A 17,829-nucleotide genomic window follows, 5' to 3' on the forward strand; every position below is an offset into this window, starting at 1 on the left:
ACACAAAACGTTGCTTTTGAAGAAATGAAAGTATTTATGCAATGATATTGACTTCATTGGTAACTTTTCATTTTACATATTTCAGTTCTGTTTAACTTTGTACCAGTATTGCATATTTACCACACTTTGCCAGTTGACCACATCTCCTTGGGAAAGACCTAGATTGCAATAGCAGAAGAGTGGCAATTCAGAATGAAGCAATTGACTTGTTCTCACTGCTACTCTATCCAATACTAAAATACTTAGTCTCAAGAACATACCAAAAAAGTGTGTGGGGGTAGGTGGGGCGGGGGGAGGGTTGTGAATGCCTTAAATAACTGGAGTAAGGATACCTGGCATGTTTTCATCTGCTTTTAAATTTTAATTTATTTTTTTAAACCATAAATCTGTTTGTATTAACCAAAACACCTTGCCATTCCTACTTCATATACTTTTAATGTTAAAAATGATAATATTCTGAACCTTGCCATTCTTGTATAGGTTTTACTTGGAGACTAGAGAATTACCTGGCCTTGAAATTATTTGTACTGGAAGCTAAAAAAACATTCTTGAATTGGATAGTATTAGGATTCCTGGTGAATTTCTGCCCTAAACGGTGAAGTTGTTAGCTAAATTTCTATTAGTATGTGTATGTGTGTTCATTCAAATTAATAGTTTTGTTACTAAATCTAGTTTTTGTAACTAGCCTGCTGTTACTGTAATTAGACAATCTTGCTATCAGACAGGATTGTAACAACTTCAGGGCTGTCACTTCTAAGATATGACACCACAAAATATAGTCAGGGACTTTAATACAGTCCTACAGATTATCCTACATCTCTTGGATTAATACTCCAATTATATTTTCCCTATTTCAAGTTCATAAACTCTAATATTTTTTAGATAATCCAGTTTATGTCCTTGCTGAAGATAAGTACCTTTTTTCTTCTGTTTTACTATGTCCCAAGAGATGGAATTTGCAGCACATCACACGGGAAATGGGACCAAAAAAACAGATTTCGCTGTCATAAAATTCTTTTCAATAGTCAGTGCAATTTTTTCTACCGTTACTCCTAGTTTTCCCTCATTATACACCTGTTCTATGGTGTTTGCCTATCTAATCAGTTGTCTCTAAATCTCCCTTGCTTGAGTTCTGATTGTTTTCTTAAACAGTTTCACTGTGCATGTTTAAATAACTACAAGTGATGTACCAAAATCATTATCCATGTCCTTACTATTTACCACACCATCTGCCAGCTTTACCAGCAATGTTAAGATGAGCTAATTAAAAAATATTTAACTGTCATTAATGCTGTTAAACATCACCTCTCTTTACTGTTAGAATAAAAAGTATTTCATTATTACTGTAAGAAATGAATACAACATTCACCTTCTTTCCAAATATAGAATAGAAATTAAATAGCAAAATACTTAGTTAACACAGTAAACTTGCCTGGTGATAGCTCATGTTAGTCAATGGGACTACTCAGAGTAGTAATGTGAAGCACATGCATGTTTGCAAGATCAGGTGTGTGATATGTAATAGAAATTGTACAAAGCATGAATTACATTTTTGAAATTCCAATATAACTCTCAGTTATTAGAAATTTAATATCTAAAATTCTCCATTATTGAGAGATGAATTCTTTCAGCAGGATAATCTCTATCTACTTCAGTCTTTGTGCTGCTGGAAGACTGGAAAACACTTGTTTCAACATTTAGGGCTACATTATTGATTATGATTATGGGGGTCTCAATTGTTTGAGCAACTTGTCAGTGTAAGGAGGGCAGGGTGCTAAGCACTTTCTGAAAAAGTAAAAAATTGTTTAAGGTGTCTCAAATTCGACAACCCAAAATTGAGGCACCCCCAAAACAGTAGTCACTTTTGAAAATTTAAGTTGTAAACTACAGTATATCTGCAATAACTACATAATTGTCATCCCAAACTTCAAAAACAACACTCTTCCAGGTTTACTGCATACATACTTTCTAACTGCAGATTAACCAAAAAAAAATCTTGTTTCATTTGTATACTAGTATTAGTTAAATCTTCTACAGTACTTCTGCTGTGGCATATATTGATCTCAAAAGCATGCTGTAACTGCATTAATTTTTCTTCCACAACTGCGACTTGCATATACCATCATTAGTGAAGGCCCTGTGTGCTTTGCAGTAAGTTGGACCTAATTTCTGTGTCATTTTTGTGTGGCAACATACAACTTACATAGGGTTCAATTAAGATCAAAGGGAGGCTTCCATTGAATTAAATATGGCTACTACCATCACAGTAATATTTTGATATTACAATCAATTTATTCTATGCTGCTCCAAGTTTTCAAATATTAAATGATAACATTTGCACTGACTATACAAAATTGCACTTATAAGTTTTAATAAGGAAGCTGGAACACTTGGCAGATTAGTAGGGTGGACAGTTAAGGCCAGGAAACCGCTAGAGTGCTCTAGACCAGATAAATTTATCATTTTAGTCAGTCCAATTTGTACATTGAATGAAACAAGAAACTAATGGATAGAGCCCTGCGCGGATACAAATCTATATCAGCAGATGCGGATATAAATCAGAGCCCTGCACCTCTGCGGATACCGCCAGGAACCACAGAGACGAAAGGAGCAGCATGTCAGGCCACCACTCCCAGAAGCCAGCGCCCTGCGCCAGCAGCTCCTCTGGTGTGGCTGTATCACCCACAGCCCTGCCCACTGGGGCTGGGCACCAGGCTTACCAGCAGCTGTCTCTGGTCACGCTTGTGTGTTCAAGCAGCTCGCATGCCCCCAAACAGGAGAGACAGATTGCTGCGTGGAAGGGACTCCTGTCTCAGAGCGTGCAAGCCACTTGAACTCCCACAGTCCCACAGAGCACTTTTCAGTGTCTGCCATCTCTCTAGAAGCATGGAGCCTGCAGCACTCAGCACAGTTCTCCTCTGCATTGCTAATACAGGACATACAATTCTCCAGTACTTGCACAGCTTAAGGGAGTACTTATACAACAGGGACTACCATGCAAAGATGTTTGAGCACAATAACTGAATGCTCACAGTGAAAAAACAATCCCAGATCGTAGCTGGCGTTCATGGAGCAGTATCACATAGCGGAGAGCAAGTACTGGGCCCGACAAACAAGCACTGACTGGTAGGATCGCATTGTAATGCAGAGTTGGGATGATAAGCAGTGGCTGCAGAACTTGCGGATGCAAAAGGCCACATTCCTGAGCCTTCCAGTCTTCCAGCACAGGTGTACCAAAATGGGAGATGCAGTGAGAGTGGAGAAGTGAGTGGCGATCAAGCTCTGGAAACTTGGAACACTGAATTGCTACTGGTCAGCAGGCAATAATTTGGGAGTTGAAAAATCCACAGTGTGGGCCAAGTATGTAAGGCCATTAACTTAGTGAAGTATAGGAAACACTGGACAAACGAGCAGCAATAGGGTTATCTGTGGTGGGGAGATAGATGGTATGCATACCCCTATTCTGGCACTGGCTCACCTTGCCACAGACTACATCAACAGAAAGGGCTGCTTTTCTTTAGTAATGTAAGCACTAGTGGATCATGTGGGGAGCTTCACTGATATCAATGTGAGCTGGTCAGGGAAGGTATAGAACACTTGCATCTTTAAGAACACAGGACTTTTCAAAAAGCTGTAAACAGAGACAGTCTTTCCCAATTCGTGGATTACCACTGCTGATGTTGAAATGCCAAAAATGATTCTGGGGGAATCACCTGCATATGCATCTGTACACTGGCCACCTCAAAAGAGCCAAAGAAAGGTTTTACTACCAGCTCTGCTGGTGTGAAATGACTGTTGTGTGTACCTTTAGTAAACTGAAGAGACACTGGTGTTGCTTACTTGCTTAATTTAATCTCACTGAGAAAATCATCCCAATGGTTGTAGCTGCATGTTGTGTACTTTGCATAACATCTATGAGGCAAGGGTGGAAAAACTGCTGCCAGGGTGGAGGAGTTTAGGTTGACCATCTGTCCGCTAAATTTGAACAGCCAGACGACACAAGGGCTACTAGAAGAGCCAACCATGGTGCTGTGTGGCTGAGGGAGCCTTTAAAAGAGCATTTTACTGGTTAGCCACAAGAGAGTTCTCTGTTGCTTTTATGAAATAGTGTCTGTTCTCTGGTTTCAGAGTGGTAGCCGTGTTAGTCTGTATCAGCAAAAAGAACGAGGAGTACTTGTGGCACTTAGAGACTAACTAGTCTAAGGTGCCACAAGTACTCGTTCTTTTTGTCTGTTCTCTGTACTTAGTGTATATTTATGATTTTGATTGGCACTCTGCTTCCCACTACATACTCTAATGCTTGATGTGAACTAATAAAGATAGTCTGGCTTTACAAAAATAGAACTTTATTGTGCGCAAAACAGCTGTTAACAAAATTGAAGTGCAAATACACACATAGCATGTTAAATACTTTTGCAACAATCCCAAATGAAAATGAAAGTAAGCAGTAAACATGTACGTCCATATATGTAAATGGTTCAGTGCAGTGCATTGTGGCTACATACACATTGACCTGTGGTTTCAAAAGGTTAGTGTAATGTTTATCAGTAGTTCTCCTTGTTGTTCCCCGGCATGGAGTAATAGGGGTAAGAATGTGCAGTACAGCGCCACATGGAATATTGGGAGTTGTAGGAAGCAGCAGCCATGGCATTCTGCAAGGACTGCGAAGATCTTTGGTACTGTAGATCAGTCATACTCTGCAACATTTATGTTTGTTTCCTGAGCAATCCTTTTATGCCTGGTGCATTTCCTGATGCGCCTCTTAGTCCTTTTGCCTGTCCTGCAGTCACGGCTTTCTCCATTCACTTTCTCCTTGTTCGCCTTGTGAAGGGCACCCCAACACCTCTGATCACTGTGAAAGGAAACTGTGGCTTGGAGGATCTTGTGGAACATATCCTCCCTACTTTTCTTCCTTTTCCTGAGGATCAGCATCAGACATTCAGTGGACGCGAAGGGGTGACCCCTTTAGGCCAGCACACAAAAAGTTACTGATAAAAACAGATAGATATACCATTAGATTTAGTCACAGCAGAAAGGAAAAGTTAAGTCTCAAAACTTCCTTGACATTATTCAACAAATACCTTTAATATATGCTTATTGACACGTTAGCTTTAGAGTGCCTCGTTACAGCACCACTCTCTACCTCAAACTATAGTGAGTATGGCATCACGGGGGAAGGAGGAGGAAGAGTGTTCCTCTGCACTTTGTTATTAAGTTAGGCACCCTCCCTAGGTATGATATAGGGAAATGGCAGTGAACATATTGGCACTATTTTCATAAGCAATGATTTTGCCTGATATCTTACTCCTGAGGGTGACAAAGGCACCGAGAGCCCAGCTGCTACTGGCATCCCGAAGTCACCCAGGCCTAAACGCGGACAGGCTGTTTACCACAATGGTGCCTGCCTAACTCATCACAGAGTGGCATGGAAAAGTGTCCTATTGTGATGAAAGAAACGAGGCTGCCATCCCTAGAAATCTCATGGAAATAGTCTGTAAGCCTCTCCTGAAAAGTTTCATCAAGATCTCTCAAGAGGATAAGAGACACATCCCTACTCTGGTAAACAGTATTCTGCACCCCCCCTGCCTAGCCCAACATGCCAAAAAAATTGAAAAACAGATCCTGATTCTACCCCATTTATTCTACATCTACCCGAGTACAGGGCACAGATCTGAAATGGACTGTTTAATGGACGGTTGCCATACAACCGTTTTTATTTTTTAACATTATACCAGTAAAGCAATGAAAAGTCAATACCTCTTGAATTGCCTGACCCATTCGTATGTTGCCATTTTTAAATAGCAAACAAAAGCATGGGGAGGGGACGTGAAGGAACAGATGAAGTTTGAGTGAAAGGAAAAATAAAAAAAAACAAACATTGCAAGGAATAATGTAAGTACACACTTACCTGAGTTCCCTTCCCTTTTGTCAGTAGGCTCATCTGGCTAGACTCCTGCAGAATGTTAAATAGTTCCTAGCTTGCAGCATGGTTTGAGTCCCCTGCTTGCTTCCCTCCACCCACCATCACCACCACCGTTGTTCATGGCAGGGGTCACTCATGATCTTGGGTTCCTCTCAGGTACCCATCATCACTGGTGAATGTTGGTGGGTTAACTGCCAAGTACAGCATGCAGTTCATTGTAAAAGTAGCAGATCTGCAGGGCAGCACCACATTGCTTGTTGCCTTCCCTCGCTTTGCGATATTACTAGCAGACTTCTTTTGCTTTCATGTTGCACTCCTGCTGATCCCTGTTGTGCCCCTTTGTCATCATCCCCTGTACAATCTGCTCATAGATGACGATGTTTCTATGGCTGGTCCATAGCTGTGCTTGCAGAGCCTCTTTTCCCCTCAAGCCAAGCAGATCCAATACTTCTTGCCTATTCCAGGCAGGAGCGCATCTAGTAGCTTTCTGTGTAGGGGGAGCTGGCATGGTCAGTCGGGCAGCTGGATCCACACAACAAAAGGAGAGCTGCTAGATATGCTCACTCAGATGGGCATTGAGAAAAGGCATTTCAAAAGACACAAGAATTTTAAAGGGGTAGGTGGACTTCTGGACTCTGGGGCCGGTGGAGTTCAAAATTGTGACCAGAGGAGTCACCATCTCAGGGACAGGGTCATTGAGGGACAGGTGCTGGAAGATTGTTAGGGTCAACACAACTAAGGCACCACCTACACTCACACTCCTGAGAAGGTCAACCATGGCTCTGTACTGCTTTCGGGGGTAGTGTTAGTGCATCACTGTAACAGGCCACTTACATGGACAGAAGACAAATTTAAGCATAGACATGTGCATAGCAAGGTTGACACAAGTGGACTTACGTCAACCTAACTTTGTAGTGCAGACCAGGCTTCAGTATTGCGTGCCTATAGTTTTCAATCATACCCATTCCCAGCTCCCAGTACTGACCTGCCCCATCATGCCTAGTGTGACATGGCAGGAATTCAGTGAACCTCTCCTGGCATATAACTGATTTGTCTTGTCTGGGACTCTTGCACTAGCCTCTCTGTGGCAGTTAGTTCCTTCCATGACAGCTCATCCCACACAACCATATGAAGTTTCACATCCCAGATAGTACTGCCCAAACTGTCCTAGAGTGCCACTTAGGCAGACAGGTAGATCGTAGCGGGTACTTAACTTTTTCAATATTGCACTCACCACTCACACTTCCAAAAGGAGGCCCTATGTGGCCCTACACCAAGCAAAAAGTCAATGTGAGAGCACTAATGTGCACAGCATGCATAATTCCCAAGGAGAGGATTCAGTTCAAGAGTCAATGCCTGTTCCCCTGAGCCACTATGTGAATATGTTGCTCAGCGAGCATCACTCAAAAATATTCCAGAGGAAGCAATGGCTCATAGATTGCTTGCAGACATGCACACTGATATAGCAAAGTATTTGTAGTACAGTAACTTTTGAAATATGTGTAAACTGGTTCTAGTTACCACTGCGTATCTAAACTTGGCATAATCCAGCTATTCACTACATGATGATCAGCCACCTTAGGTTTCAGTTCTGCAGTAAGAAAGTTATAGAATCTGAAGATTTTAAAAGCAGCTCAATCTGGGGGGAACCTCTGTCTCAGAAATTCCTCGAACAAATGACAGCAAAATTTAAACCACAATCTCTATCCCAGTCTCTGCTTCAGTATACCAATTTTCAAGGTAATTTATCTATATAAATTAATTTTAAAGCACTCTGAAAATTAAAGACAGTTCATATGGGGGTGAGGAGAAGGAGGGAAGGATGAAATATCTCAGGAATCCCTTGACCAAGTTATTCCTAATTTATATCACAAGGTCAAACCACCATTTTTGCTGCATGCCATTTTTCAAGACACTCCATATGCAGAAGGGTTTTAGAGCACTCTGAATATTAAAATCAACTACTTACTGTGGATGTGGGGTGTTATTTATGAAGAAATTCTTGACCAAATGATCCCACACTTACTCCTATGTCTGTACCCCAGATCCTGTGTGGAGTGAGTTTGGAAAAGAATCTGAATATGCATGTGGATTTTAGAGCATTTTGAATTATCAGCTTTTAAACAAAAAGTTCCAACTTCAGGGCCAAACAGTGACATGCAGGAATCACTATAAGAGATTAGATCAATGCTGTCTGATAGCAGAAATGCAAGATATCCTGTAAACTGTGGAATAACTTGGCGACAGGAAAGATTTTCTTCCTCACCCCATAAGAGGCTGGCCTATCCCGTGAAACAGGAGGGCACTATATTGTAATTTTTTGAATTATATTTTATGTAACTCACAGGTTCTCATTATCTATATAAAACTCTAATTCTTATTTTTAACCCTAGTAGGCCTATTGAGCTCATTATCTTGTAGCAATAAGTTTCACAGGTTACATAAAACAGTTTTAAGTTAGTTGTCTTTCAATTTCATTGAATATCCCTTTTCATAATTCTATGAGAAAGAGTAAGGAAACATGGACAACGTACTGTCTCCATTCCGCTCATTGTTCTGTATACTTCTATCATGTCCTCTCTTATTTAGCTCCCCCCTAAACTAAAAAGTAACAATATTTTCACTCGTGGAAATCTTCATTTTTTTAATCATTTTCTGGGCTACTACTGTTTTGTCCTCTAACTGGAGCCAGGGAAAGGGGCTTAATTCTAGAAGCATTTCTCAAATGCAACCAGGTGCTTTTCTTGCGGCCACAGCCTTCTGAGTTGTGACTGGGGGGGAGAGGGGGAGCAAAGCAGCAGCCCCCCACCCCCCCATCGCTCCTGGATGCACTGCCTTAGTGTTGATTGCTGGGGCCACCAGCAGGGGTTGGATCCTGCCCGCCTCTGGAGACACCTGGAATACAACTCTGGAGGAGCCAGCAGTCAGTGGGTTCCCCACCTTCCCAGGGGCGTTGGGCCTTAGGCTTTGGACTTCAGCCCTGGGGCAGAGGGATGGCAGGCGCTGGCTGCAGGGCTTCAGGCTCTAGCCCCGGGATCCGGCTGCATGGCGGTGGGCACCAGGCTCCAGGCTCTGTCCCGCCACAGGGTTTCAGTCTCCAGCCCCCTACTGCCTCCACCACCCACATAGCCCCTGGCCCCCACTGCCACCCCCGGTCCCCCATCCAGGGCTTAATTTGTCCCCAGGCTTGCCAGGGCTAAGTAATTCTGCTGTGAAAAATTATATTTGTATATTTGGTAATATCACTTTTCACAACAGACTTACTAATTAGCAATAAATAAATTACAATGATTGGGACATATAAGTGCATATTTATGTTTTTTCCTAAAGCTAATTAAATATTTTAGGAAAAAGTGTGAAAGCAGCCACTACCAAGAGTCGGTGGCCACACACCAAATAATTTCTCTTGAGAACCCATAGTAGTGGCTGATCCTGGTACAAGAGTCAAAAGAGTATCAGGATGACATAATTGTTCGGCAGCAATCAACTTCTTCTCTGCTAATAAAGAGGTATCCAGGGTGGTTCAGAAAGAATGTGTCATATTCTGCTTGCTGCCTAGTTAAATTTAACAAGGCCCCAAGTGCTGAACATGGAATACAAGCAATATCAGAAAAGCTGTGTCTCCTGAATACTTTCATGAAAAAAGAAAAATGCTAGTAACAGTGGGGGGGTGCTGGGGGGGACGGACGGACGGGCCACAAAGCAGAAACAATTTTAGCAAACATATGCTTGACTTCAGGGTTTTTTAAAGTTTTTCTATCAAACGTCTCTGTAAGAGCATCACTGCTATCTTAATAATGGTAGTTGCATCCAGGAAAGTTAAGTCTGAAGAAAAACTCTGCGGCAAAGCGCACATCAGTTCACGTTCTGCAGATTTGATTTTCTTGGCATTTTTATAATTGAAAAAATAGTGCTTTACTGAAACCAAAAGGTGCTTTCACAATTACAGTGCTTCACGATCACTGTTCCCTCTAAGTTGTGTGCACGTGCACACAGATCCTAAACCACGCGCATATGGCAAAACACGGCATGCACAAAAATTTGCACATAAGAAATTTTTTGCGCACACAGCCTGTCAAGAATTAGAGGGAACATTGCTCACGATGCAGAGACCAGATGAAGGAGCTTATCTGAAACACGAGTAAGTGGGGGTGAAGAAAGTTATTATACTTCTATGGTTGCAGGGATCACACTGGTACAGGTGGTCACCTATTCCTGTAATCATTAATTAACGAAGGTCAAATGCCATCTGGCCCTGAGCTTCCTAAAGACTAATTATTCATAAATAACAGGAGGATAAAAGGTTTCTCTTAAGAATCTTTTTCAAAACACTAATTTTTCCTCTTCACTTAATCCTAGCACTTCTCTCCCAGTAGAACAGTAGTGCTCTTATGTATGAGTACAGACAGTTTCCCTGGGATCAGTAGTGCTGTTGTATAGATAGGTTTCAGAGTAACAGCCGTGTTAGTCTGTATTCGCAAAAAGAAAAGGAGTACTTGTGGCACCTTAGAGACTAACCAATTTATTTGAGCATGAGCTTTCGTGAGCTACAGCTCACTTCATCAGATGCATACCGTGGAAACTGCAGCAGACTTTATATATACACAGAGAATATGAAACAATACCTCCTCCCACCCCACTGTCCTGCTGGTAATAGCTTATCTAAAGTAATCTTCAGGTTAGGCCATTTCCAGCACAAATCCAGGTTTTCTCACCCTCCACCCCCCCACACAAATTCACTCTCCTGCTGGTGATAGCCCATCCAAAGTGACAACTCTTTACACAATGTGCATGATAATGAAGTTAGGCCATTTCCTGCACAAATCCAGGTTCTCTCACTCCCTCACCCCCCTCCAAAAACCCACCCCCATACACACACAAACCTTGCCTACAGACAGCCCCGCAACCTGAAGCAAATACTCACCAACAACCACATACCACACAACAGAACCACTAACCCAGGAACTTATCCTTGCAACAAAGCCCGTTGCCAATTGTGCCCACATATCTATTCAGGGGACACCATCACAGGGCCTAATAACATCAGCCACACTATCAGAGGCTCGTTCACCTGCACATCCACCAATGTGATTTATGCCATCATGTGCCAGCAATGCCCCTCTGCCATGTACATTGGTCAAACTGGACAGTCTCTACGTAAAAGAATAAATGGACACAAATCAGATGTCAAGAATTATAACATTCATAAACCAGTCGGAGAACACTTCAATCTCTCTGGTCACGCACTCACAGACATGAAGGTCGCTATCTTAAAACAAAAAAACTTCAAATCCAGACTCCAGCGAGAAACTGCTGAATTGGAATTCATTTGCAAATTGGATACTATTAATTTAGGCTTAAATAGAGACTGGGAGTGGCTAAGTCATTATGCAAGGTAGCCTATTTCCTCTTGTTTTTTCCTACCCCCCCCCCCCGATGTTCTGGTTTAACTTGGATTTAAACTTGCAGAGTGGTCAGTTTGGATGAGCTATTACCAGCAGGAGAGTGAGTTTGTGTGTGTATGGGGGTGGGTTTTTGGAGGGGGGTGAGGGAGTGAGAGAACCTGGATTTGTGCAGGAAATGGCCTAACTTCATTATCATGCACATTGTGTAAAGAGTTGTCACTTTGGATGGGCTATCACCAGCAGGAGAGTGAATTTGTGTGGGGGGGTGGAGGGTGAGAAAACCTGGATTTGTGCTGGAAATGGCCTAACCTGAAGATTACTTTAGATAAGCTATTACCAGCAGGACAGTGGGGTGGGAGGAGGTATTGTTTCATATTCTCTGTGTATATATAAAGTCTGCTGCAGTTTCCACGGTATGCATCTGATGAAGTGAGCTGTAGCTCACGAAAGCTCATGCTCAAATAAATTGGTTAGTCTCTAAGGTGCCACAAGTACTCCTTTTCTTGTTGTATAGATAAACACTCATGGTTATGACATGGCGATAAACTGAAATATGGTTTAGTTAATTTGTTAGAAATAGCAGTTTCTGCCTTATCTGGCCATAAAAGCAATGATAAACTCTAATTAAGTCATATATTAAAACAGGTCTAAAAAACATGACAGACACCTACTAGCCAGAGACTGATACAGAAAATGAAGGGAATCCTCCACCTAGCAGGGCCAATGGCAAAGTCCTGGAGAGAAGCTCGGTCACTCCTTTCTACTGGGAAGGAGGAAGGTGCAGGGATTCCTATGAGGATGCTCTCAAAAGCATATGTATAGGCTCCACCTTTCCTATAGGTCTTTGACTACTAGATGCAGAACACCTCTCCTAGAGCAGGGGTTCTTAACTTTTTTCTTTCTGAGGCCCCCCCCTCATCATGCTATAAAAACTTCGCAACCCACCTGTGCCACAATAACTGGTTTTCTGCATATAAAAGCCAGGGTCAGCATTAGGGGTAGCAAGCAGGGCAACTGCCTGGGGCCCCATGCCACAAAAGCTCCACGAAGCTACATTGCTCAGGCTTCAGCTACAATTCCAGGGCCCTGACAGGTCTCAGGGCCACAGGCTTCAGACCCATGTGGTGGGGCTTTGGCTTTCTGCCCTAGGCCCCAGCAAGTCTAATGCTGGCCCTGCTTGACGGCCCCCCGAAAACCTGCTTGCAGCTCCACAGGGGGCTCCAGGCCACTGGTTGAGAACCACTGTCCTACAGTACCTCTTTTCTGGTAGGAAGAAGGAGCTTTCTTTCCCATTTCTCTCAAGGTGATGTGGTGGAGTGTCCACTACCTGTGCCAGTGCTCCCTTGAAAATGCCACCTCTTTTTATAGCAGGCTTACAAGTCATGACAATTTATTTAAAACAAAAACAAAAAATTGTATCACTTAAGAAAAAAGTTTTGAGATGGGATGGAGGGGTGGCTTTCCAAATGTGATCTGAGTGTAATTAATGCAGTGCTGCCTTTGAGAGTCTGCAGACACTACAAAATAATGACTGAGATGTGAACTGCCCTGCTGCCATTTGTTACACACAGCAGTTAATGCCAATGCACAATAATCATGGCACTTTAAAAGTCAGCATTAACTAGTCCACTGCTGATCAGCTGAGCCGATAGGAAGAGAAATGGGGTGAGATTTTGAAAGACAGAAGAAAAATGAGGGATGACAGGGAACAGAAAAGGAAAGAAGGACGAAGAAGACAGGAAAAAAAGAACAAGAACAGTGGTAATCCTAAAGGAGAGTATAAAATCCTTCTTACTCAATATGACAATAAAAAAAAAAACCACAGAAGTTTATTTACTACACAGGGCCATATTCCATGGTGGTTCTTTGTAAAAATCTCCCGCAGCCATCTGTGGGAGTTTGGCTGTGGATTTTGGATAATACATAGTCCTAAATTTATATTCTGATTCACTAATCATAATTAAACATGGAATTCAGCCTCCTGTATAGAATGAATTTGGCAGCTCTGGTTTATGGCTTTCACAAAATGCAGCAGAGTAAAAATGACAGTATTCTTGTTAGTTTAATTGCTGCTATTTAGAACACTGTGACCAGCAATGAAACTAGTGAAACTGACCACAGCTCTATTACTTTCATTCCACTGTTTGGAAAAGCTATGAACAGCAGTCATAACACTGGTGCTGCCTGTCGGCAAACTTGGAAAGACTGCACTGCATCAGTTGCATAAGAAAACATAAGGGCTAGAAATTTAATTTTTATTAATAAAAAGGTTACATTTTGCCAAAGCTGATAGGTTAGGATCCCACTTGGCCCAGAAAATGTCCAATATATAACTGGCAACTAGATTTTTCAAGCCCTGTCTTAACTACCCAGTGAAAATCTCTGAATTTCTGAAAATGTCAGTTGTTAAAGAGTGGAGTGGTTAACAGAACACTGAGTAACATGACTGATACTTCTGGAGAACAAGAGAACGGGGAGAGAGACTTTGAAGGAAAGGCATGCAAAAAGTTACACACAGTACAGCTGGGTTTTAAAAGGAGATTTAACTTATAATTTACATACAGTTTTTTACTCGTATTACCTTAAAGTAACAGTATTCCTATTAACAGAGTTCATATTTTGGTGCAATCATTGCTTTGTTTTCAGCTTGAATGGAAAAGTGGAGTACTTGTTTACCAAGTTGGTCAAGTAAAGTACTGAAATTACAACTAAGCAGTTTGGGGTTTTTAAAAGTTTTTTGCCTTTTTTCTGTTGGCTTCATTTTCTGCATCCTAGTTTTAGGATGGATATTTTAAAGGAGCACTCAACACCTAGTTTTGGTTCTAAATTTATATCCATTTTTATTTTGTAAAGTCTGTTTAATTTATTAATTTCTAAATATTAAAACAAGTTTATTAATTTATTGGAGGTGTTATATAACTTGTTATGTAACTGCCATGTGCTATAAAATAGCAACTATTGGGATTCTGTGGTTCCCAATAGAGGAAAGAGCAAAGAAGTGGGAGGAAGAATCACCTCCTGGCCCCCTGGTTTGGCCACAATAAGAGAAACAGTGGAAAGATTAAGAGGACCTGTCTCAGCCTCCACCATTTTCTTTTCAGGAGAGAGGGAGGAAGGTGATTGGGAGGGTGTTCCAACTCAGCATTCATGCATGGAACACTGAGAAGGAGGAAGGGGTAACAAGGCAGGTATTTCTCCCTCCTCTTTCAGTGTGTTCCACAGAGCCAGGAAAGCAATTAAGGACAAGGCTAGTGAAGAACAACAGGATCACTACGTCTCCATGACTCTTTCCAGGATCTGGGGAGTAGCAGATCACCTCTATCTGGGATCCTTCCGCAGTGACCTGCTAGCACAGGCAACAAAACAGAGTTCATTTTAAGTCTAGTCTCAAATTGGTGTCCAAGTTAGCTGACATTTTGTTTCGTTAACATATTTTTAGTATCAGACTCTAAAAACTATTACTTTTACTACCTCAAAATATCCATTAAACTTCAAAGATACAAACTGAGGACTACAATCAGCGAGTTGCTCCAAGTGGGCAGACTCTAGATCCTGCAAACTCTTACACATATGAATAACTGCATAATCCTAAAAACATTACAGGGCATAGGAACGACCCACAAAGCACTACAGTATCCAGTAGCATTTTCAGGATCAGACCATTATAATGAAGTCTAATGTATTGTATACACCACCACATGGGGAAGAGAGGAATTGGCATAAGGGTGCTAAAAATTCAACTTAAAGCAACAGACGTATAACATATCTTGGTTCTCTCATTTCACTCATGTCTTAGGAACGAGACGAAGTAAGCTATTGTGATTTTGAAAGGTGTTTGCACCTGCCACCTCTTCCCCAAAAATAAATAAAAAACCATGAGAAGCTTTCATTCTGTGCAAACCCTCACACCTCATTTGATCATAAGTTAGTAAAACACTGAAATACATAAACTGAGTTCATATGTAGATTAACCTGAGTGGCTCACATTAGTTTATCAAACTCCATTTAATGAAAATCTCAAGGAGTTTATGAAAAATTATAACAGGTCATCAACAGCCAATTTATTCCTTCCCTAACTAAAGTGTTAGTATCACAAGAGAAATGTAAGGTTGAATTATTTTTATGTTAACTATACTAAATATATGACAGCAAAATCTAGTGAGCTAATTGTAGTATAATTGTGTAACGTGGATAACTACCCAAGAATACCCTTGTGGTGATTTTCTATATGAATACGGGATCACCATTGAAATATGAAAATAACTTTTGGGAGTATTTGTAGAACTTTGTCAAAGATTTAAGCACTCTGTAACAAATTCATGTACTATTTTTGTCCATATCTTATTTTGATAGATTGTTTTAACTAAATGCCTGTGTAATGGGATATACAGACAGAAAGATGAATGCCTTTACAATGTAGTTCAATTTAGATACCTTTTTTTTTTAAATAAAGATAGGTATATAGAAAGGAGTCAGTAAGTGGAACACTGTAGTAGCTCACTATAGCATTTATGCTAAAACCACTTAATTGGTGCATGTTCTGTTAAACGACTGAGATTTTAAAATCAAAATATTCAACGAATTAGACGTTAAACAGCACCACAAAGATTCTCAGGCCAATTCTAACCTGGGCAGTAACTGCAATTAACTCTCTCTTCAGCCCCACCACGCGCTGCACAGGAGCCCTATACCTCCCCTGCCAATGGGGCGCAGGGTGGGGAAGACAGGTTGCAGGGTCACAGTCCTTCGCAGGGGAGGTGTGGGGTGTCCCCTGCCCCGGTTGCGCGGAGGGAAGCCAAACAGACTTGTAACAATCACCCTCTCCTCTTCTTTCACCTCTCTAGGTAAAGAAACATGGGCCGCCTCCGCGACTGCCCTACTGCTTCCCATACGCTCAGCACGGACTCGGGTCAGGGCTCAGCCGCATCTACCCCCATGGCCAGGCCCAGGAAAAGAACAAGGTTACGCGCCTGACACAGGATATCACAGCGACCCTCCCCCTGCGCGCCCAGTGGTGCAGGGGCCCTGGGGCCAACGGCCACCCCCGCCGCGCTCCCAGCAGGGGCCAAGGGGGGCAGCCCTGGTACGGCTCCCCTTCGCCATTTTGACCTGAGCGTCCCCACTGAGAGGGGCAGCGCCTGTGGGCCCAGAGACACCCTCTCTCTCCCCCCTCACAGCTGTGGGAGGAGAAAGTGTCCGCTCCGCGTCCCTCTCCCAGAGCGGGCGAGAAGGGGCCCCGCAGCCGCCCGTCTACTCGCCCAGCCGGGCTGGCAGAGCCTGTTTGTGCCCTTACCGTGGCCCGAAAGCCGCCACCGCTGCCCCCTCTCCGCCGAGGCGCCTCACCCCTCCGCCGCACAGAATGATGCCATCTCACGGCGGAGGCATCGGCGGCTCGCGCACAACAACCCCCTCCCCCACGCCAGCCGTCGCGCGCCCCCAACTGCCAGCGCCGACCGAGCCGGACGCTGAGCGCGTGCGTTTCTGCGCGCGCCCGCCCGCCCGGGGAACAGGAACTTGTAGGAGCAGGAGCTTCTGCCTCCTCGGCCTGAACCAACTTCTCTACGGCGGGGGGGACTAGGCCAACCGCTCCAGCGAAAGGAAGGGGCAAGGGCTTACGCTGCAAGGGGTTGAACCAACTGAGTGCCCCGAACTGAACCAACCTCTGTAGAGACGGGAGCTGGAGGTCGGTGGGTTTCCTCCTGAACACCCTGGCGTGGTCCAGTTGGGGAGGGGTGAACGTGGCATGGGGCAGCGATGCCGTTTAGAGGCACTGAACCGAAGCAGCTTCTGTGCTGGGCGAGGCATTAAGCCAGCGGGCCCTGGTACCCTCTACTTGGTTCACCAGGTAATAGCTACCTGCTTCTGCCTTCGCGCTCTTTGGATAAGGTTCAACCCCATCGCCATTTCCACCCACTCAGTGATTCTAGGGCTTGGTTGTTGGAGGAGGGGCTGCAGCGGCTGTGGTGTGTTAGAGTGTGAGAGAGAGAGGGGGGGGGAGGGTTATATATGAAGGAAAAGTTATTCTCTGCCGTGCAAGTTACTAGTGAACTAGTCACAGCACAGAAGAGTGAAAGCTGAGCCCCAGGGAAGGGCAGGGGCTGGATTTAGCTTAGACCTAGTCTGCACATACATTTTGTATCAGGTTTCCAATTTTGGTTGAGGGGTTTGACTTTTTACCAAGCATTACTGGACTGGCACTTGAGCCCCAGATGACTGTGCTACGTAGGCACTGTAGAAACACAGAATAAAGAAAGAGACAGTCCCCATAGTTATACCAGTACAGCCCCTAGCACAGATGTAGTTATTATGGCATGAGTGCTTACACCAGTACAGCTTATTCCACTTCCCCTAAGGGAAGCAGTTATACTAGTATAAGTACATGTACTGATAGAACTGCACCTGCAGCAGTGAAGACGATTGTACTACTTTAAAAAGAACAGGAGGACTTGTGGTACCTTAGAGACTAACCAATTTATTTGAGCATAAGCTATCATGAGCTAC

General features: G+C 43.1%; 1 protein-coding gene and 1 long non-coding RNA gene across 3 annotated transcripts in view; one reads left to right on the plus strand and one right to left on the minus strand.

Moving 5' to 3' along the window:
• Nucleotides 1-16,808, minus strand: part of WWP1 (WW domain containing E3 ubiquitin protein ligase 1) — a 171,134-nt gene extending 154,326 nt beyond the window's left edge. Inside the window, exon 1 of one of the 2 annotated variants that reach the window (XM_077810058.1) lies at nucleotides 16,622-16,808. The gene's annotated coding sequence lies outside the window, so the exon portion shown is untranslated. The remainder of the gene's footprint in view (nucleotides 1-16,621) is intronic. The other variant, XM_077810056.1, reaches the window with a different exon arrangement.
• A 9-nt stretch (nucleotides 16,809-16,817) lies between these two features.
• The window catches only part of LOC144261008 (uncharacterized), a 34,689-nt gene continuing 33,677 nt past the window's right edge, over nucleotides 16,818-17,829 (plus strand). The window contains exon 1 of the long non-coding RNA XR_013345115.1: nucleotides 16,818-17,173. This is a non-coding gene — a long non-coding RNA (uncharacterized LOC144261008). The remainder of the gene's footprint in view (nucleotides 17,174-17,829) is intronic.

Source organism: Eretmochelys imbricata, chromosome 2 (assembly GCF_965152235.1).
Source record: "Eretmochelys imbricata isolate rEreImb1 chromosome 2, rEreImb1.hap1, whole genome shotgun sequence".
NCBI classification, from domain to species: domain Eukaryota; kingdom Metazoa; phylum Chordata; order Testudines; family Cheloniidae; genus Eretmochelys; species Eretmochelys imbricata.